General features: G+C 43.3%; 1 long non-coding RNA gene across 1 annotated transcript; it reads right to left on the bottom strand.

Annotated features, from left to right (window-relative positions):
* Positions 1–401: 401 nt before the first annotated feature.
* On the bottom strand, positions 402–19,421 carry LOC117046343. The gene is made up of 3 exons (XR_004426569.1): positions 19,376–19,421; positions 16,323–16,439; positions 402–703 (listed from the first exon to the last, which is right to left on the bottom strand). It is a non-coding gene; the product is annotated as an uncharacterized LOC117046343 (long non-coding RNA).
* Between the last annotated feature and the right edge of the window lie 345 nt (positions 19,422–19,766).

The following is a 19,766-nucleotide window of genomic DNA, read 5'->3' as shown; positions in this document are numbered from 1 at the left end:
TTTATTCACATTTTATAGTTTTTCACAGAATAGTGGTACATAATGAATTGGAATAAAATTTGAATGAAAACAAGCATGTTGCGAGATTGAATTCTGGTAAGAAACAATGAACATCAAGGGAAGGAATTACAGCTGAAGAAAATCCCAGGAGCAAACCTCTCTGGATAAGTTAAAAAATAATAATTCTACATGACATTTCACCCACCAATCTGCTTGAGACATGCAGAGACTCTATAGGCGATATAAGGTGAATAAGGATGCAACTATCGTGACTTCCCTGAGGCTTCTTTGCTAGAGTAATAATAATAATAATAATAATAATAATAATAATAATAATAATGTACTTGTTTTTATAAATCCCAGAATGTCTCTGTAAACACATGGCTTTAAAAAGGGGGGGGGGGAACAGTCACTATTGTGCATTGCAAGTTCACATCATGGCTGGAATGGTGCTTTCTGGCTGCAAGCCAAACACATGATAAATGAGCTCCAGAACCAGGCGAATCTGAGGAGGAACAACGGCATAAAAAATGTAGGCCGACCCCATAATGCAAACAAGGAGCAAACTGTGGAAGACCCACCATTCAAAAGGATCCATGAGATAAGCCATCGTGATCAGCTGGTATTGCCAGTAGTACCAGGAGAGAGTGCTGAACTTGCGTTTAATAGCCATCGTCGTCTTAACAGCGTTCAGGTGCCACACCTAAGAGAAAAAAAGTGAACAAACAAATGTTTAATGAGAACTCTAGAGGTTTTGAGAGGAGGCACACACACACACACAATATTTACTGATATAATTTTGAATAAATTATACCCTGCTTTTCAAACACACCTTCAGGTCCCAAAGTGGCTTACAAAAGAAAATAAAACAGCACACTGTAGTTAAATATATGTATACCAGATAAAAACACAGCTAAAATCCATAAACCTTTTTTTAAAAAACTAAATACACATAAGATAATTACAATTCAAATGCAAATAAAACCAGTAAAACGTTCACAATAAAGATTGGTAACCAAACTACAGGTATATGGGGTTGAAAGGGTCAACTAATATTCCTCAGGAAGCCCATGACTTGTTGGTGCCTGTAATACTGCAGCCTAAGCCAGGATGTAATTAAGTTCATCTATTTTATTACATGAAACTGAATATTAATTACCATATTTTTATTTTATGTCTATAGCCTTTCTGCCAAGGCAGCTTATGTAATAAATTAGTTCCCAGTTCGGGTGCCACATTTGAAGTCAGATGTTCACAAAGCACAACGTGTCCAGGGCAGGGCAACCTCAATGGTGAAGAAAACAGGTCTTGTGAAACAGCGACATATCTTTAGTCTGGATAAGATTAAGGGAAGACTGTCTTCAAATGTCCAAAAGGCTGTCACGCAGAACAGGGGCTCTCACATTTTCTACCCCTGGGGCCCACTTGAGAGGCCTATCAGTCACAAAATGGCGGATGATGGGGCCAGAGCCAATCACAAAATGCCATGGTTGGTTAGGATGCTTGAAGATAGCATAGCTCAGGCTGCTCACTTCCTCCACTTCTGCCTCAGTCTCCTCTTTCCCTTTTGCTCACTCCATCCTCCTCTTCCTGGTACAGCGGTGGCAGCAAGGCAAGAGAGAAAGCCAAACGAAACCCATCTGGGTTCCTGGGAGAGGTTGGTGGGAGACAGCTGCAGACAGCGCAGCCCACCTGAAACAACCCTGAGACCCACTTTGGGCCCCTGTCTACAGTACGGGAAACACTGACATGGAAGATGGAGCAAACTTGTTCTCGGTCGCTCCAGAATGAATGGGAGGGCAGTTCAAAGAAACATATTCCAGTTTAACAATAGAGGAAACCTGCTAACAGGACAACCTGTTTCACAGAGGAGCAGGTGGTCTCTCCTTCAGTGGAGCTATTTCAGCAGAAGCAACCTCTCAGACATGCACAAAAATTCCTACACCGAGTAGGACTTTGGACTGGCAGAGCTCCAAGGCTCCTTCTAACTCAAAATGTGCCATTATTCTAGGTGAATAAAATACTTCTCTATGTTAATCGGCCAGTTCCTGGCTTTGTTTGATTGAATCATCTGCCTTTACCTAATCCTTGCATAGTAATGCCATACTTCAACTTCTTCCCCAATGATTCATGGCATAAACACCCCTGCAATGGGAGCATGGAAATGCCTGATAAACTATGGCTTAGTGTGTTGTGTGAACCAAATCAGTATAAGTCTGCTTCCTAGGTTCCCACACTATTGGGTACAAGCCAAAGTGCATCCAGGGTTGTGACTATATTGTTGTGAGTTTCAGAAGTTTGGATCGCAGAAAGTTAAGAGGGTAAAAAAGACTGCAGACATTGCGTAACGGGAATGGCAAAGCTTCCAGACATATCGTCTGCCAGGGAAATTGTTCTGGTGCCCAGAACAGGACACTGGTGTGGTCTGCCACTCCATTCTGCCTTGATCAGACCACACCTGGAATTCTGGGTCCAGTTCTGGGTCCCACAAACTGAGAGGAAATATGATAGCCACCTTCAAATACAGTGGTGCCCCGCTAGACGAAAATAATTCGTCCTGCGAAAATTTTCGTCTAGCGGGTTTTTCGTCTAGCGAAGCGGCAATGCAAGCTGCGCTTTCGCTAGACCCCAAAAAAAAGACGAAAATTTTTTGTCTTGCGAGGCAGCCCCATAGACTTTTTCGTCTTGCGGGGCTGCCTTCCGCTAGACGAATGCCTTCGTCTAGCGAATTTTTCGTCTAGCGAGGCATTCGTCTAGCGGGGCACCACTGTATCTAAAGGGCTGTCACATTGAAGATGGAGCAAGTTTCATCTTCCAGAGGGTTCGAGTCTGGAGGGTAGGCCTTGAACCAATGGCTTCAAGTTACCTGGGAAAAGATTTATAATGAAATGAAAAAAGTGTTCAAAAACACATTTAAAAAGAAACCAGAAGCCTTTTTACTGGGCATCCTAGGCCAAGAAATACCTAAATATGACAGAACTTTATTCATGTATGCCACTACAGCAGCTAGAATTTTGATAGCTAAAAACTGGAAGACAGAAGAAATTCCAACGATTGAAGAATGGCAGATGAAAATGATGGATTATATGGAGCTCGCTGAGATGACCGGGAAACTTCGTGACCTGAGGGACGACGCGGTGGAAGAAGAGTGGAAGAAATATAAATTGTATCTTAAAAATTATTGTATGATTGAAAGTTAGATATAATTTGGTAGAAAAGCTAGATTGCAGATTTAGAGCTAGGTTAAGTGTTTAGAAGAGGTGGCAAGAATACACAGAGGAATTATACCACAAAGATATGGAGGTTTCACACACCCCAGGTAGTGTGGTTGCTGACCTTGAGCCAGACATCCTGGAGAGTGAAGTCAAATGGGCCTTAGAAAGCCTTGTTAACAACAAGGCCAGTGGAAGTGATGATATCCCAGCTGAACTATTTAAAATTTTAAAAGATGATGCTGTTAAGGTGCTACACTCAATATGCCAGCAGGTTTGGAAAACTCAGCAGTTGCCAGAGGATTGGAGAAGATCAGTCTACATCCCAATCCCAAAGAAGGGCAGTGCCAAAGAATGCTCCAACTACCGCACAATTGCATTCATTTCACACGCTAGCAAGGTTATGCTTAAAATTCTACAAGGCAGGCTTAAGCAGTATGTGGACCGAGAACTCCCAGAAGTGCAAGCTAGATTTCGAAGGTGCCAAGGAACCAGAGACCAAATTGCAAACATGCGCTGGATTATGGAGAAAGCTAGAGAGTTCCAGAAAAACATTTACTTCTGCTTCATTGACTACGCAAAAGCATTTGACTGTGTCAACCACAGCAAACTATGGCAAGTTCTTAAAGAAATAGGAGTGCCTGATCACCTCATCTGTCTCCTGAGAAATCTTTTTGTGGGACAAGAAGCTACAGTTAGAACTGGATATGGAATAACTGACTGGTTCAAAATTGGGAAAGGAGTACGACAAGGCTGTATATTGTCTCCCTGCTTATTTAACTTATATGCAGAATTCATCATGCGAAAGGCTGGGCTGGATGAATCCCAAACTGGAATTAAGATTGCCGGAAAAAATATCAACAACCTCAGATATGCTGATGATACAACCTTGATGGCAGAAAGTGAGGAGGAATTAAAGAACCTTTTAATGAGGGTGAAAGAGGAGAGCACAAAATATGGTCTGAAGCTCAACATAAAAAAAACTAAGATCATGGCCACTGGTCCCATCACCTCCTGGCAAATAGAAGGGGAAGAAATGGAGGCAGTGAGAGATTTCACTTTCTTGGGTTCCATGATCAGTGCAGATGGTGACAGCAGTCACGAAATTAGAAGACGCCTGCTTCTTGGGAGAAAAGCAATGACAAACCTAGACAGCATCTTAAAAAGCAAAGACATCACCTTACCGACAAAGGTCCGTATAGTTAAAGCTATGGTTTTCCCAGTAGTAGTGTACGGAAGTGAGAGCTGGACCATAAAGAAGGCTGATTGACGAAGAATTGATGCTTTTGAATTGTGGTGCTGGAGGAGACTCTTGAGAGTCCCATGGACTGCAAGAAGATCAAACCTATCCATTCTTAAAGAAATCAGCCCTGAGTGCTCAGTAGAAGGACAGATCCTGAAGTTGAGGCTCCAGTACTTTGGCCACCTCATGAGAAGAGAAGACTCCCTAGAAAAGACCCTGATGTTGGGAAAGATGGAGGGCACAAGGAGAAGGGGACGACAGAGGATGAGATGGTTGGACAGTGTTCTTGAAGCTACTAACATAGATAGATAGATAGATAGATAGATAGATAGATATTCGGCATTTGCGCCCATCTTACAATACAAAACAGAACAAACAAAAGAGAATCAAATAAAACAATGGCACCGTACAAGCCGCAAATAAGATAACACAACTCACAAGGACCAATATTAACATTTCCATAAAAGCATATCTCAGAGAAATTTTAAAGTTAAAATTTAAGCATGAAACTAAAATCAGTGGTTAATTTCATTTTGGAAAACATATTTATAATTTCATTAATCAGCTAACATCCCATTTCGTCTCTTATACGAAATAACGGCTGTTAGGAATCTAGCAACCTGTAGGGTTATGTAAGGGTCCACATCTTGTAGAACACCAGCAAGACGTAGATCAACTGGCTTATCAGCAATAGACTGAATTATCGGGTTTAATATACTGGCATGGATTGAACTGTACATAGGGCAATTAAACATTACATGCTGTAGAGATTCAGTTGATTTATTTTCACAGGCACACATCGCCATTGTGGCCATCACTTTAATGCTGTACACTTTCAGAGCTGCAGGGACGTATAAGGCCCCCTCAGAAAAGAAAAAACGGAGGAGAGAGTGAGACAGGGCTTTTGTCTTATTGTATAAGTATTCGACTTGTGATTTCCACCCCATATTGTACTGAAAATAAATTCCTAAATATTTGAATTTATACACTTGTTCAATTTTCGTTCCCTCCAGTTTCCACGGATAGAGTTTCTGACTCCTTGAAAATATCAATACTTTGGACTTGGAATGGTTAATAGACAGGTGATTTAAATGGCAGTAGGTCCCAAGAATCTTTAGTGTCCTCCTTAAACCCACTCTAGATTAGGAGAGTAGCACCGCATCGTCTGCATAAAGAAGTAATGGACAGCGATAATCTGCTATACGCGGAGCGTGAATAAATTTGTGAGTTGGCTAGGGGGTTCCTCATATCGCTGATAAATATGTTAAAAAGAAATGGCACTAGAATGCAACCCTGGCGTACTCCCCTATTTATTGGCACAGGGTTAGTTAGATCACCAACAGGTGTTAGTCTCACCCTGGCCACGGATCCGTCATGAAGTTGGGAAATAAGCCACAGAAGCCTTTTATCTATACCCCAACAGGCAAGTTTATCCCATAGTATTTTTCTCGGGATACTGTCGAATGCTGCCTTCAAATCTATAAACACAGCGCATAGTTGGCCCCGTCGGGGTGTCGAATATTTCCGGGCTAAATGATAAAGAACAACAGCCTGATCTGTTGTGGATCGGTTTAATCTAAAACCAGCTTGTTCGTGGCCAATCAAGTTAGCCTCGTCAGACCACTTCTTCAACCTTACCAACAAAAAACGGGCATATATTTTCCCAATGATCGATAACAAACTAATGTTCCTGTAATTCCCTGGGTCACCGGGGGGGGGGCTTTTTTATAGATAGGGATTATAATGGCCTCCTTCCACATTCCTGATATTGAGCCAGTGGCATTTATTGCGTCAAAGGTTTTAGCTAATATCCCTGCCTACCATACAGAATGAACCTTTATAGCCTCAGCCGGAACCAGATCCGGCCCAGGGGCCTTACCAATTTTCAACTGAGTTATCAATTCAAGAATTTCGGCGGGGTCGGTATTTGGCCAACCAGAAAGGGGACTAAAGGAAGGACCCAAGTGAGTGGCTGGAGTCTCTGCCATGGAGAAATACTTTCTCAGGAACTGTTCCCACGTAGGGGCCGGAATAACTGCCAAGGGATATTTCCTCGTTCTTCTATTTATTAAGGACCAAAATTTCCGGGAATTATGAGAGTTTGAGGCAGCAATTATCATCTGCCAGTGATTTAATTGCCACTCCTGTTTGGCCCTTTTCTGGGCCTGTTTATATGCCATTTTGGCCTTGGAGTAGGCTGGAGGTAAGGTAGAAGCACCAGAAAGTTTATAGTCCTTATATTTAGTATGTAGCTGGAATCTGGCTTGTTTACAGGAAGAGTTAAACCAAGGGGCGCCAAGTTTAAAATCCTTATTAACTCTATGCACAGATGAATTAAAAAAGCAAGTTAAAACTGCTGTCAGGCAGGAGAAAAGATTCAAACACTTGACAGGGTCATGCGTGGCTAATCCTATGTCCGGCTGGACCCCAGGAAGGTTTTTTTGGATAAAATCCGCATATCTTTGGGCGAGAGACCATTTAGTCCCCCTTATTTTAGTAGTCGAGTCCTCGTTCACCCAGATTGGATGGGAGCGCTCAATCAGCTGCCAGTCAACACATAACTTGGCTATCAGAGGTAGATGGTCACTAAATTGAGCGTTATCAATTTTGAAGAAGGTAACATTCAGAAATAGATCCCGAGAAACCAATACGTAATCTAAGACACTATTTGATTTTAGTCCCAGATGGGTAAATTCTCCCGGTATATCAGGAGGACACCTGCCATTTAGTATTATTAAATTAAGGCGTATGGCCATCTGATAAAGCATCACTCCTGCCGCATTAACTTTTGCATCCTTAGAAATTCTGGGGGAGATATGCTCTAAATCATAGTTTTGAGAGCTGGGGTCAACCCACCATTTGGACTTTATAAGAGCCTCCCGATTTGAGGCTATCCGGGCATTAAAATCACCTCCAATAATAGATGGAACATTTGGAAACTTGAGATAACCGGAGAGTAAAAATTCTTCTAGGGATTCCCATCTAGAAGTGAGTTCAGCAATTAACCCTCCTGGAGGGAAATAGACATTTGTAATCAATAAGGAAAACTTTTCTCCAGAGATCAGCCCAGTAAGGGCATAAGGTGGTAAGGCATACACAAGGGAGAGTTTCGCCCGTAGTTTAAGGGAAATGCTGATTATAAGGCCTCCTTTAGGACGGCCACCATTCGGTGAAGGGCTGGCAGGTAGAAATATAAGCTCGAAACCATTTATCACAATTTCCTCCTCCACCCAGGTTTCTTGTAGTAAAATGATAGGAAAAGAATTAATATATTTTTGGAATTCTGGGTCTGATATTTAACTTTTCCATCCCGCAATGTTCCAACTTAATATTGAAGGCTGTGAATTCCTAGCTCTTTCAGTTAACTGTCATTTGGAAGGTTGGCTCAAATTTAATACGGAAAGGGGTGGAGCAGCAAAAAAAATCAGTTATTTTCCTCTGATGAAAGACCCCCCGCAGAGGCTGTATAGGAGGATTTGCAAAATTGTCTGGCTGTTGATCCTGGCCGCTTGTTCTGCTAGGGGTGGATCCTCGGGCCGCCTTTTCCAAAAAAGTTTGGTGGACCGACATGTGCAACCCAACTAGCTCGGCAGGTGTTTGTCCTCTCTGGGGCCTGCTACTGGTCTTTTGGACTACTTGATTTATATGACCTGTTGGATCTTAAGTCAATTCTGTCTCTGGTCTTGCTGTTAAGTCCGTAATTCTCTGCAACGAAGAATAAGACTGGAAGAGTGGACTATTTGGGAGAGTTGGCAAAGACATCTGTAAAGGCATCCTCCGGGAGTTGGAACAAGTTGCATCCGGTGCATTAGGAAGTTCAAGGACCGGTATAGAAGGATGTGTGGGTAGTGAGTTAGTAGGAGAAGAAAAAACATTGATGGATCAGGGAGGGTTGATAAGGTCTGATTGACCAAGGTCGGACCTACCTCTTCTCTTGGTTGGTCAGTGCTATATGAAGGTTCCAGGTCCGGCATTGATGAATGGGTGGAAAAGGATTTGTCCAGCTGTGGTATGTCATGAGCGCCTTCTTCTGGTATATTTGTCAAGGGCGGATCATGTAGATCTATTAAAAGTAAGGAGGGTTGTTCTACTTGAGGGGAGGGGCCGGTGATTACTTCTTGGGGTTGTTCCTTGTCCTCCAATGCCGACGTACATTTGGGATTAGTTATTTCAAGTTCCATATGATCTGGTTCCTCTGGGATATAATGTTCACTATTTGAGGACGGTCTGCTGCTGAGCTTCCTAATAAGCTGGAATTTAAGTGAGTCCAGCCTGTCGATAATTTCTTTTTGTTCCGCCGCTGGTAAATCAGCAAAGGAGGCAATAAGTTCAATTTCTTCCGGAGGAGTCAGGCCAATTTCCAAATGGTCACTGTTCTTTATTTGGGGGGTGGAGGCCACATAGCTCTGCTCCTGTAGCAGAACACCCGGTCCATCATCCATTGGTGTTTCAGGGTTGGATGGTTTTGAGATCTCTTTAGTTATTTCCTTCAACACTAGAGGTTTAAGCGTAGAGTCTATAAAGACTCTTGTTGGTGTTATCCCACGACGTGACAAAAATATTTTCCTTTGTATTATGATAGAGGGAATTCTTGTAGATTGAAACGCAAGAAGCACTCTCTGGGATCTGTGGTGGTGGGCAAGGGGGAAGACCGCACAAAGGTCAATTTGTGATACCTCGATGTTTAAAAGCACCATCAGGAGCTCCTTGGCTCCACCCAGAGTTTGCCATCTTGCATCCCCATTTTGAATAGTTAGGCCAACTTTTCTTGCTTGGAGAATCAAGGATTGATGGCCTACTTGAAGGTTAGGGTTGCATTTAAATTTGTCAGAATGTTTGTTATTTAAGGGCAAACACCTCATCCACATTCTCTCGCCTTTCTCACCTGGTGACTTGACACAGGCTGACGACAGTGGAGTAGTAACTAGCTTTTGTTGTAAACTATGTAACTGGGAGGAGAGATCATCAATTCTTTTGAATATACAATGCAGGGTATTGATTATTAGATGTAACTGTTCAAATGTCATATGATTAGCCGTGCCAAGGTCCGATTCCTCCTTCTGAGGAGGGCCGTCTCTATTACTGTTGGTCACGACGCTTGTTATCTGAGGCATAATTAGCTCTTCATCTTTAAGTTCTGGTACACGATCAATCAAGGGATTGAAGCGGTTCTGAGTTTCTACCATATAGGTACATTCCAATAAGTTACTCCCTTCTTTAAAGTGGCATGAATCAGCCCTTGTTTGTTTAGATTTCGGGAGGGAGGAGGGCAGTGTCTCCTCAAGGTCTCTAGGACGTTTCCCATATCCCATAATTTGGATTTACAAAAGGGAAGGTCTGAGTAGCATACAGCTTTCGTGCCTTAAAATGCCTTAAGGTATTGGGTGATTCAGCGTTTTCTCTTCCGAAGTCAAGGATGTTGTTTTGGCCTTATTCCAAAAGCCCCAGGGCTGCAAATCATCACAACCCAACCTATGTTACTTCTGGGGGCACCTGACTTGCTTCCAATAACTTTCAAAAGGTTTTGGAGGGGGCCCAAACGCAGAAGGCAACTCCCTATGTCCTCACCGTGACCTTGTCAGGCTAGGAGTTTGTCTTTTATCCCAAGAGTTTATCTTGGTCTCGTTATTTCCTTTAGGGGATTCTACTCACTCAGCTGTAGTAGAAGCTCGCTGCAGGTTTTCTTCTACTATCACTTTTCCTTTTCGGTTAAAAACAGTAATAAAACACTGATGAAAATACTGCAATACAGATGCGGAACTCCAGCCGTGCTTCCACTACCGATGCCATCTTAGCTCCTCTAGCACTTTGGCACAGGAATTCTTACAATCCAGGTTAGCACTAACATGAGTTTGGCCAAACTGCAAGAGGCAGTGAAGGATAGGCGTGCCTGGCGTGCTCTGGTCCATGGGGTCACGAAGAGTCGGACACGACTGAACAACAACAACAAAATAAGTGTTTAGGAAGTGTGAGAGAATGAGTAAAGACATTAGAGAAGATAAAGGACTTTGTATATAAAAATAAGATTTATTTTTTTAAGAGGCAAAGAAATTACTAAAGATGATTGACAAGGAATGCAGGAAGGGGAGATGAGCGGAAGCCAAGAGACAATGTAAAGGAAAGAAGTTATTGGTAGTAATAAGTTTTTCTTTTTTGTTTTTTTATTGTAGGTTTGTTTTTTCTATGGTTGTATTGTTTTTGTATTTGTTTGTCTTTGTAGATTGTTGTATTTTATAAAATTTAATAAATATTGAAATATACTCGCAGTCAAGTGTGAATTTCATGCTCTTTATTCAGCTCATAGTAGTGAGGAATGCAGTTCCCCCAAAACGTTTGCTTTATATACACTATTTACACAATGGGCCCCACGTGATTGGCTTATTCCGGGATACTCCTGTATGCCAATCGGGTTGCGGATTCAATTCTACCTGGAGCTGGATTGGGTGGCTCCTGCGGACCAATCAGACTGCTGCAATCTCAATCCTATTGTTCTAGGACCAATCAGGCTGCTGCGTTTTGGATCCCATTCAACTCAGTACATAACAAATATATTTTTTTGGGGGGGGGGATGGCTTCAAGTTACAAGAAAGGAAATTCCGATTAAACATCATGAGGAACCTTCTGACAGTAAGCTGTTCGACAGCGAAACAGACTCCCTCTAGAGGTTGTGGACCCTCCTTCCTTGGAGGTTTTTAAGCGGAGGTTGGGTGGCCAATTGTCATGATCTAATTGAGTTTCCTGCATTGCAGGGGGTAGGACAAGATGGCCCTAGGGGTCCTTTCTAACTCCACAATTCTATGATTCTATGAAATGTAATCCTAAAAGGCTAGGAGATTGGTGGGGAAGATGATTCACCCTTATTCTTCCCCGCTGCCTCCAGCTAGAGAGAAGGGGCAAGCTAGGGTGGAAATCAATAGAAACATCTTGAGAAGCAGACTGCAGCGACAGGTTTTAAGAGAGATTCAGAGAGAGGGCAAGCTCTAGGAAGTGCCTTTTTGTACTGAGGGGAGCTGCCTCACTCTGGGGATCTGGTGTGGGGCAGTGGCTTAGTCAGCCTGCTGCAAGTGTTAAACTGTGTCTCCACCTAGGCTCAGCCTGTACATTTGTAAATAAACGTAAACATAACAAAACACCTCCACTAATTTCTTTCCAAAGGAAACCCAACTCAGGCAAGTGCCACGACCATGGAATTTCTCACCCCTCCAAGAAATGGAGTAAGCATGACCATGTGATGCTTCTGTAAAAGGCAAGGGAAGTTTGTTTCTGGGGCATGTCTTGCGCTAAAAATGCTTCACCTGTAAAAAGCCCCAAAGGCCAGAGATACCAAGGTTACTTCTGCAACAGGGTGTGCCAGGAACATCTCATGAATTTTAAGTTGCATCTTAGAACAGGTTTACACTCATCAGCTGGGCACTGCATGAATAAGCCAATATGCAAGACGGCCCAATTTTTAATTTCCCCATTAAAATTATGTAAATAATGACAAATTAGCTGTGTGCATGCTAGGGCCTATACATCAGTTTCCTGGCTTACACAATGCTTTATGCATGTGATTGGGAGCATCATGATTGACCATTCTCCCCACTCGGGAACAATTATCCTTGTCCAGGGGCCCATCCCATCGCAAGCTCAGGCTGCACACACACTCCCATTTACTCTGTGTCCAGTGTGCTCCCACAAATGCCTTGAGAAGTGGTATGCATAAGATGCTAGCCACAATGCATTATCAAGTGTCAGGGACTGGGCAGAGGAGGAATGGTGGAGACCGCATCCCCAGCCTGACCTGTCCAGAGAAGAAGAAGAAGACATTTTGGAGTTACAACAGGGGTTTGAGGGAGATCACAGTTCAGAGGCAGATGAGGGGGAAAGCTGGGAAATAATGGGAGGAGGAGGAAGAAGAATAAGCACCAGAGGGGTGACAGCTGACGGAGACAGTGTCTTTAGAAAGCATTCCAGACCCCCCCCCCTCCCAGAACCCGATGAGCATTAAAAGTAGGAGAGAAAAGAGCTCAAATGCAGAGGGCGTATAGCAGCAACCGCAGTGATGGTGCACGAGAGAGGGAGGGGTGGAGACTCATTCAGGACAACGCCATTATTCCAAGAGGCTGCATTTCCAAGCCTCTCTCCGTGAATATTGAATAAAAAAGCAGTTGGTAAAGACATTTCCTTGTCTTATATGTTCCTGGCAACCTGCCATTGGGGTTGGATCCTCTGCCACATGACATCTAGCCTATAATTTCTCTCAAACCAACTTCAACCCAAATTGAGAAAGGGAATCAGACCCTCCAAGTTTCCCGATTTTCCAGGGCCAGTCCCAGATTTACAGAAGCCATCCCAGTTTCTGATTTGATCCTGGAATGTCCCACATTTCTTTAGGACATTCCTATTTTCATCGAATAAATATTGGAGGGTGTGGAAGAATGTCCCTATTTTCATCGGAGAAATGTCAAAGGGTATGAATAGGATGTCCCTATTTTCATCGGAGAAATGCTGGAGGCTATGCAAGCTGTGTTTTAAGCTGGTAATATGTACACAGCCTTAAACTGATTTAACGATTAATTCCTATTCCCAGGGTACTCTAGAAACTGCAGTTAACAAACTACATTTCCCAAGATTCTTTTTTTGGAGGGAGGGGGGGAGAACCGTGTCTGTTAAAGTGGTAAAAAAAGGAGAGAAAATGTATATCATGTGTGAGGCAGATGGGTACAAAGAGGCTTGTGGACACAGAGGTTCAGAAAGTGATGTATCAAACACATAATGCAAGAACGTGGAAGCAGGGGCGTTTCTAGCCCCTTGGCTGCCCGGGGCGGGAAGCCAAGAGGCACCCCTGGGGGTGGGGCATCACGAGCAGCCGTGGCACGAAGGGGTACCAGGCGGCGGATTCGGGAGTCTCTGCAGCCCGCCCCTCTCCATGCCCCGGCTCCGCAAGCCAGCCAGCGGCGGAGCTCGGCATAGAAGCAAGGGGCGGGCCAGCGAGGAGGGGGTGGCACCTGCAGCTCCACCCCGGCAGAGCCGAAAATAGCCTTTAAATTTTTTAAAAAAACTTTTTTTAAAAAAAGAAGCCCAGGGGGCAGGGCCACCGCCCGAAGTGTCACCCCCAGCAGGGCGCTGCCCGGGGCGGCCCTCCGCCCCCTTGCTATGCCCCTGCATGGAAGAAAAAGAGGCTTCCACTCAACACTCTCAGAAGGAGATTCAAAGATCTAGTAGGCAAGCCCAGTGTCGTGAGAGTGACACCTTGTGGTCATTGAAGAGAAATAAGGCCATTTCCAGCTAAGCAAAGTTTGGGCAATCCAATAGGCAGCCTGTGTTAAGCTTTCCATAAGCTACCTTGCTAGATAGTGATCTAAAATAGAGTTTCCTAGTAGAAAGCCAATTTTTAAATAATTGCATGCTGATTATTGACTGATAAGGTATGAAAAATGTCTGTCTCCCACTTTCTTCCTCACAAGAACATGAAGAATGACATGCCAAAGGTGCACGGAGTCCTTCCATATATCTGTGGTTATTCAGATATTGCACATTTGAAGTACTAAAAATTAGGTTCTGGGATTAAAACTTGGTCAGATCTACCTCAAATTAAGCCAGGTTCCAGAGAAAGCGACTTCATAGATAGGAACCCTATTAACACCGTGAAAAGCATTCTTGTTCAAAACACTTAGGGCAGAGTGAGATCACATCCAATGTTTGTTGACTCACACACTGATCAGAACAAAGTAAGTCCTGCTCATTATTTTCAGGTCCATGTGGATTATTACTATTATTATTTATTGGGTTTACATACCGCCCCATACCCAGAGGTCTCAGAGCGGTTCACAGAAAAGATCACAACATAAATAATCAGAATAAAAACAACAACCCAATAACACCCCCCCCCAAAAAAGAGCCACATTTTAAAAGGTTATAGGATGTCAACAGATCAACCAAAGGCCTGGTTAAAAAGTTTTTGCCTGGTGCCTAAAGGTGTGTAATGAAGGCGCCAGACAAACTTCCCTGGGGAGAGCATTCCACAGACGGGAAGCCACTGCAGAGAAGGCCTGTTCTCATGTTGCCACCCTCCAGACCTCTCGAGGAGGAGGCACAAGAAGGAGGGTCTCAGAAGATGATCTCAGGGTCCGGGTAGGTTCATGTGGAAAGAGGTGGTCCTTGAGGTATTGTGGTCCTGTGCCATTGAAGGCTTTATAGGATTAAGTGGTTATGATAAACTTGCTTCAGTTTTGAGTTTGGGGCTGTATTTAATAAATTTGTACACTGCCCTTCAAGTAGATCTCAGGGTGGTTCACAATATAACCTGTAGAGGTATGACTTTCTCATGAGGAGGCTTGCTGGGGTTTTTAAAAAATTATTCATCCAATTATTCATCTAATTTGGGGCTAAAGGGGGAGACTTCCAGTTCAGATTGGGAGAAGATCACGTGGGATGGTGATTCTCTCCCCCCCCCCCCGCATCTTTCTGAAACCTGGTGCCTTTCCTAAGTTTTGAACTTCAGCCTCAAACAGTGCAGTCCAAAACACCCGAAGAGCAACAGGTTGGAAAAAGCTGGCTTGGAATGCAGTTGTAATACAGCGGTACCTCTAGTTGCGGACTTAATCTGTTTCGTAACAAGAGCAGAACGCAACACCAGGTATGACTGTATAAAACAAGGTTGAAATAACGAGCAGGAAGAGTAAGAACAGTCTCTAGAGGGCACCAAAGACCAAGCTGCAACACAGAGAAGACTCAAGTCCTGTTCAGAATTGGACAGGGCAGAGGGGCCTCCAATCACACAGCCACTGGCTAGCCTTCCTGAGTCCTGACCTTCCTGAGTCCTACACCTGATATCCAGGGGTGGTATTCAACTACGTTTTATACAGAGTAGACCCATTGAAATTACCGGTAATGAATGTAACTTACATCATGTTCATCTGCTCTGAGTAAAACTTAATGGAATAGCACCCCATGTGCTGGATGGCATATAAGCATAGTGGACTCTCAGCGTAATAGCCAAAACCACATAAGATCAAAACAACGCTGTAAAAACCGTAAAAAGCACATATCACACTCTCTCAAGACCGCTGTTGATTCTCTCTGCACCTCTGAATGCTCTCCCAGGGTGAGTGCAGTGGTGGGTGGGATTGACAAAGGTTTTCCCCCACTCTCCCACCCCCTTTTAATTAAAAAAAAAACTTTTTCGGCCAAGCACACAAATCTGCGGCTGCACAAGTCTAATGCACATAAGTTGCGAGTTGATTGTACATACATACAACCATAGACTCCGAATGCACGCAGGCTCCAACAACACATAGACATCTATGCACAAAGGCCGCTTTGCGCACATGCTGAATATGTGGATGTCACAGTTAAGGAAGAACTATGATTACCCACATCTATGCACACACATAAACACAGCAATAGCAGCTGCCAACAACTTCAGAGCTGCTCTCTCTCTCCTTGTCACCTTAAAGTGATAATGTGCTTTTTAAAAAAATCCCAGAGAAAACATAAGAGTATTTTATGTTTTTGTAGAGGGAAAAACATTAGTTCTTGGAGTTTGTATGTTTGGGTTGCTCCCAAAGTCTGGGGAACTGGAAACAAATGTTAGTTTATCAGAATGAAAAATGAGGGGAAGTGCAGAGGAGACAAAAGAGAGAGAGATTTCATCAGTCCTCTGGGCATATCTACACCGAAGACATGTCCTTTTTATAGCAACGTCACAGCTTCTCCCAGAGAATCGTGGGAATGATATTTTGGTGAGAATACTGTCTCTGTTTGAGATCCCTAGCTGTCAGTTCCCAAAGTTTCCTAGAGAGGGAAAGTATGTTAAATCATTTTAAGTCTGTGGTGTGGGTGTGATTACTCTCAGCATTAATGGAAATGAATGCAAAAACTACCTGCTCCTTCCTTACGATTTGCTAAAATTTCTCAGCAACTTTCTCCTCTTCTCAGTAGTAACCAACCAGTGATCTGGTCCTCATCTCTTTCTGCCCATTCAGAGAACTCTAGCAACTCTAGAAAGCAGAAGAAATTGTCCAAATTCAATGATATTTGGAACATATTTATCAAAACCATAGTGGCCCATGAAACTACCGTATACATGAGGGAAATACAGTGGTACCTCGGTTTAAGAACAGTCCGGTTTAAGAACAATTTGGTTTACAAACTCCACAAACCAGAATAGTGTCTTGGTTTGAAAACATTACCTCGGTCCAAGAATGGAATCCGAAAAGTGGAAGGGCACCGGAGGCGGGAGGCCTCATTAGGGAAAGCGCGCCTCAGTTTAAGAACGGTTTTGGTTTAAGAACAGACTTCTGGAATGGATTAAGTTTGTAAACTGAGGGTACCACTCTAATAAGTTTATCTATTTACACATATGCTATTTGGTTCTGTAACCTTAATTATATTTTAGTGTTATTTTTTGTTATTATTATTATTGATGTTTTCCCCTGCTTTTTAATGCATTTCTATGTAATCCCCTCCTTTTTCTCTTTTCTTTTTCTTCTGAATTACTTTAATTCTCTGTAACACTCTCTGCAAAATAGAAATAAATAAATTAAATTAGAAAGCAGAAGAAATGGCACTGTGGAATGGATATAGAAAGCAGATTCCAGTATATGGGAAACAGTGAAGGTGATTAGATCCAAAGGAGGACAGGGCTCCTTTTCCATTAACAGTCTGGGAGGAGCATACATAACACTTTACTGGGGCTAAGGGGAGTGCAGGGACTGAGTCAAGGCTGGCTGTCCCATTACCACAAGGAAAAAGTGAGACTAATTGTAAATTATGCTTAAGAGTGTCTGTCCAAATTTATTAATCTTCTATTTATCTTTGGTTCCCTGAACTTTTAAGATTTGCTGTAGTCAATCTGCTGGAACAGAACAAGCAGGTGCTATTTTTTCCTAGAAAAAGAGGTGCCAGAACTCACCACGAATGCTCCAACTACCGCACAATTGCACTCATTTCACACACTAGCAAGGTTATGCTCAAAATTCTACAAGGCAGGCTTAAGCAGTATGTGGACCGAGAACTCCCAGAAGTACAAGCTGGATTTCGAAGGGGCAGAGGAACCAGAGACCAAATTGCAAACATGCGCTGGATTATGGAGAAAGCTAGAGAGTTCCAGAAAAACATCTACTTCTGCTTCATTGACTACGCAAAAGCATTTGACTGTGTCGACCACAGCAAACTATGGCAAGTTCTTAAAGAAATGGGAGTGCCGGATCACCTCATTTGTCTCCTGAGAAATCTCTATGTGGGACAAGAAGCTACAGTTAGAACTGGATATGGAACAACTGATTGGTTCAAAATTGGGAAAGGAGTACGACAAGGCTGTATATTGTCTCCCTGCTTATTTAACTTATATGCAGAATTCATCATGCGAAAGGCTGGACTGGATGAATCCCCAACCGGAATTAAGATTGCCGGAAAAAATATCAACAACCTCAGATATGCTGATGATACTACCTTGATGGCAGAAAGTGAGGAGGAATTAAAGAACCTTTTAATGAGGGTGAAAGAGGAGAGCGCAAAATATGGTCTGAAGCTCAACATCAAAAAACTAAGATCATGGCCACTGGTCCCATCACATCCTGGAAAATAGAAGGGGAAGAAATGGAAGCAGTGAGAGATTCACTTTCTTGGGTTCCATGATCACTGCAGATGGTGACAGCAGTCACGAAATTAGAAGACGCCTGCTTCTTGGGAGAAAAGCAATGACAAACCTAGATAGCATCTTAAAAAGCAAAGACATCACCTTGCCGACAAAGAATCCGTATAGTTAAAGCTATGGTTTTTCCCAGTAGTAATGTACGGAAGTGAGAGCTGGACCATAAAGAAGGCTGATCGCCGAAGAATTGATGCTTTTGAATTATGGTGCTGGAGGAGACTCTTGAGAGTCCCATGGACTGCAAGAAGATCAAACCTATCCATTCTCAAAGAAATCAGTCCTGAGTGCTCACTGGAAGGACAGATCCTGAAGTTGAGGCTCCAGTACTTTGGCCACCTCATGAGAAGAGAAGACTCCCTAGAAAAGACCCTGATGTTGGGAAAGATGGAGGGCACAAGGAGAAGGGGACGATAGAGGATGAGATGGTTGGACAGTGTTCTCGAAGCTACTAACATGAGTTTGGCCAAACTGCGAGAGGCAGTGAAGGATAGGCGTGCCTGGCATGCTCTGGTCCATGGGGTCACGAAGAGTCGGACACGACTGAACGACTGAACAACAACAACAACAACAACAAAATAATAATAATGCCTTAGACCTCACTCACCTGTTTTCAAGAGAACTAAGAAATACTATTTGTTTCTTCTTTTGTGTGTGTGTGTGTGTGTGTGTGTCTTATCTTACTCTGTGCACTTGTAATTTTGCACTTTTTATTTTTCAACAAAGAAACTACAGTATCTATCATTTCCAAGAGAACCAGAGGGTGCTTGGGAAGCAAACTATATGGCCCTAGAGGAGGGTGCGTGCCTCAAAACCAGGGCTCAATCGGGCGCACGTGTCTCGAACCCGGCAATCTGGGCCTACGTTTATTTAAAATGTCGAGGAAATAAACAACTATCTGACTTTTAGAAGACATCTGAAGGCGGTGCTTTTTAAAAATAAAACAAAACGTTTAGGGGTACTCTCATTTTGACTCAAGAAAATCACCATTTTATGGTTCAAATCGGGAGGGGGGAATACAGTAAATGGACAAAAGTACAAAGATTCACAAAATGTCCCCCCCCCCAGGATAAAAAGCACTGTCTGAAGGCAACCCTGTTTAGGGAAGTTTTTAATGTTTGAGGTTTCATTGTGTTCTTAATATTCTGTTGGGAGCCGCCGAGAGTGGCTGGGGTATAAATAAATTATTATTATTATTATTATTATTATTATTATTATTATTATTATTATTATTAGGTTCAGGCATGACCCACCACCAGTAACCATGGCCCTCTCCCTCCTTACCTGGCACCCTGAGCTCAGGGGTTCAAAGGTGCCTCATAGGTTGCAGTTGCCAGCCTTCCTGGTTCCCAAAAGCTGCTCTCAGCACACTGGGCCTTATTCAGCCCAGGCCTCAGAACAGCTTGGCTTCGATTGGACAGCCCTGCCTAGATGGCAGCCTATGAGCTTGACCCGCTGAGGCAGGCCTGGCACTCTAGGACTTGTCGTCTGTGGCCCTTTTATTCTTGAGAACTACATGTCCCAGAGTTCCCTAGTTCTACAAGCTTTACCTCTGAGCACAGTGCGGGAAGAGCTAGCTGCATGTGGGAGGTTGGCAGTGCCGGATGTACGTATAAGCTAAACAATCTATAGCTTAGGGCCCCACTTTCTTGGCCCCCCCCCAAAAAAAAATTAC

Source organism: Lacerta agilis, chromosome 5, assembly GCF_009819535.1.
Source record: "Lacerta agilis isolate rLacAgi1 chromosome 5, rLacAgi1.pri, whole genome shotgun sequence".
NCBI classification, from domain to species: domain Eukaryota; kingdom Metazoa; phylum Chordata; class Lepidosauria; order Squamata; family Lacertidae; genus Lacerta; species Lacerta agilis.
This window is presented reverse-complemented; position numbering and strand designations above follow the sequence as displayed.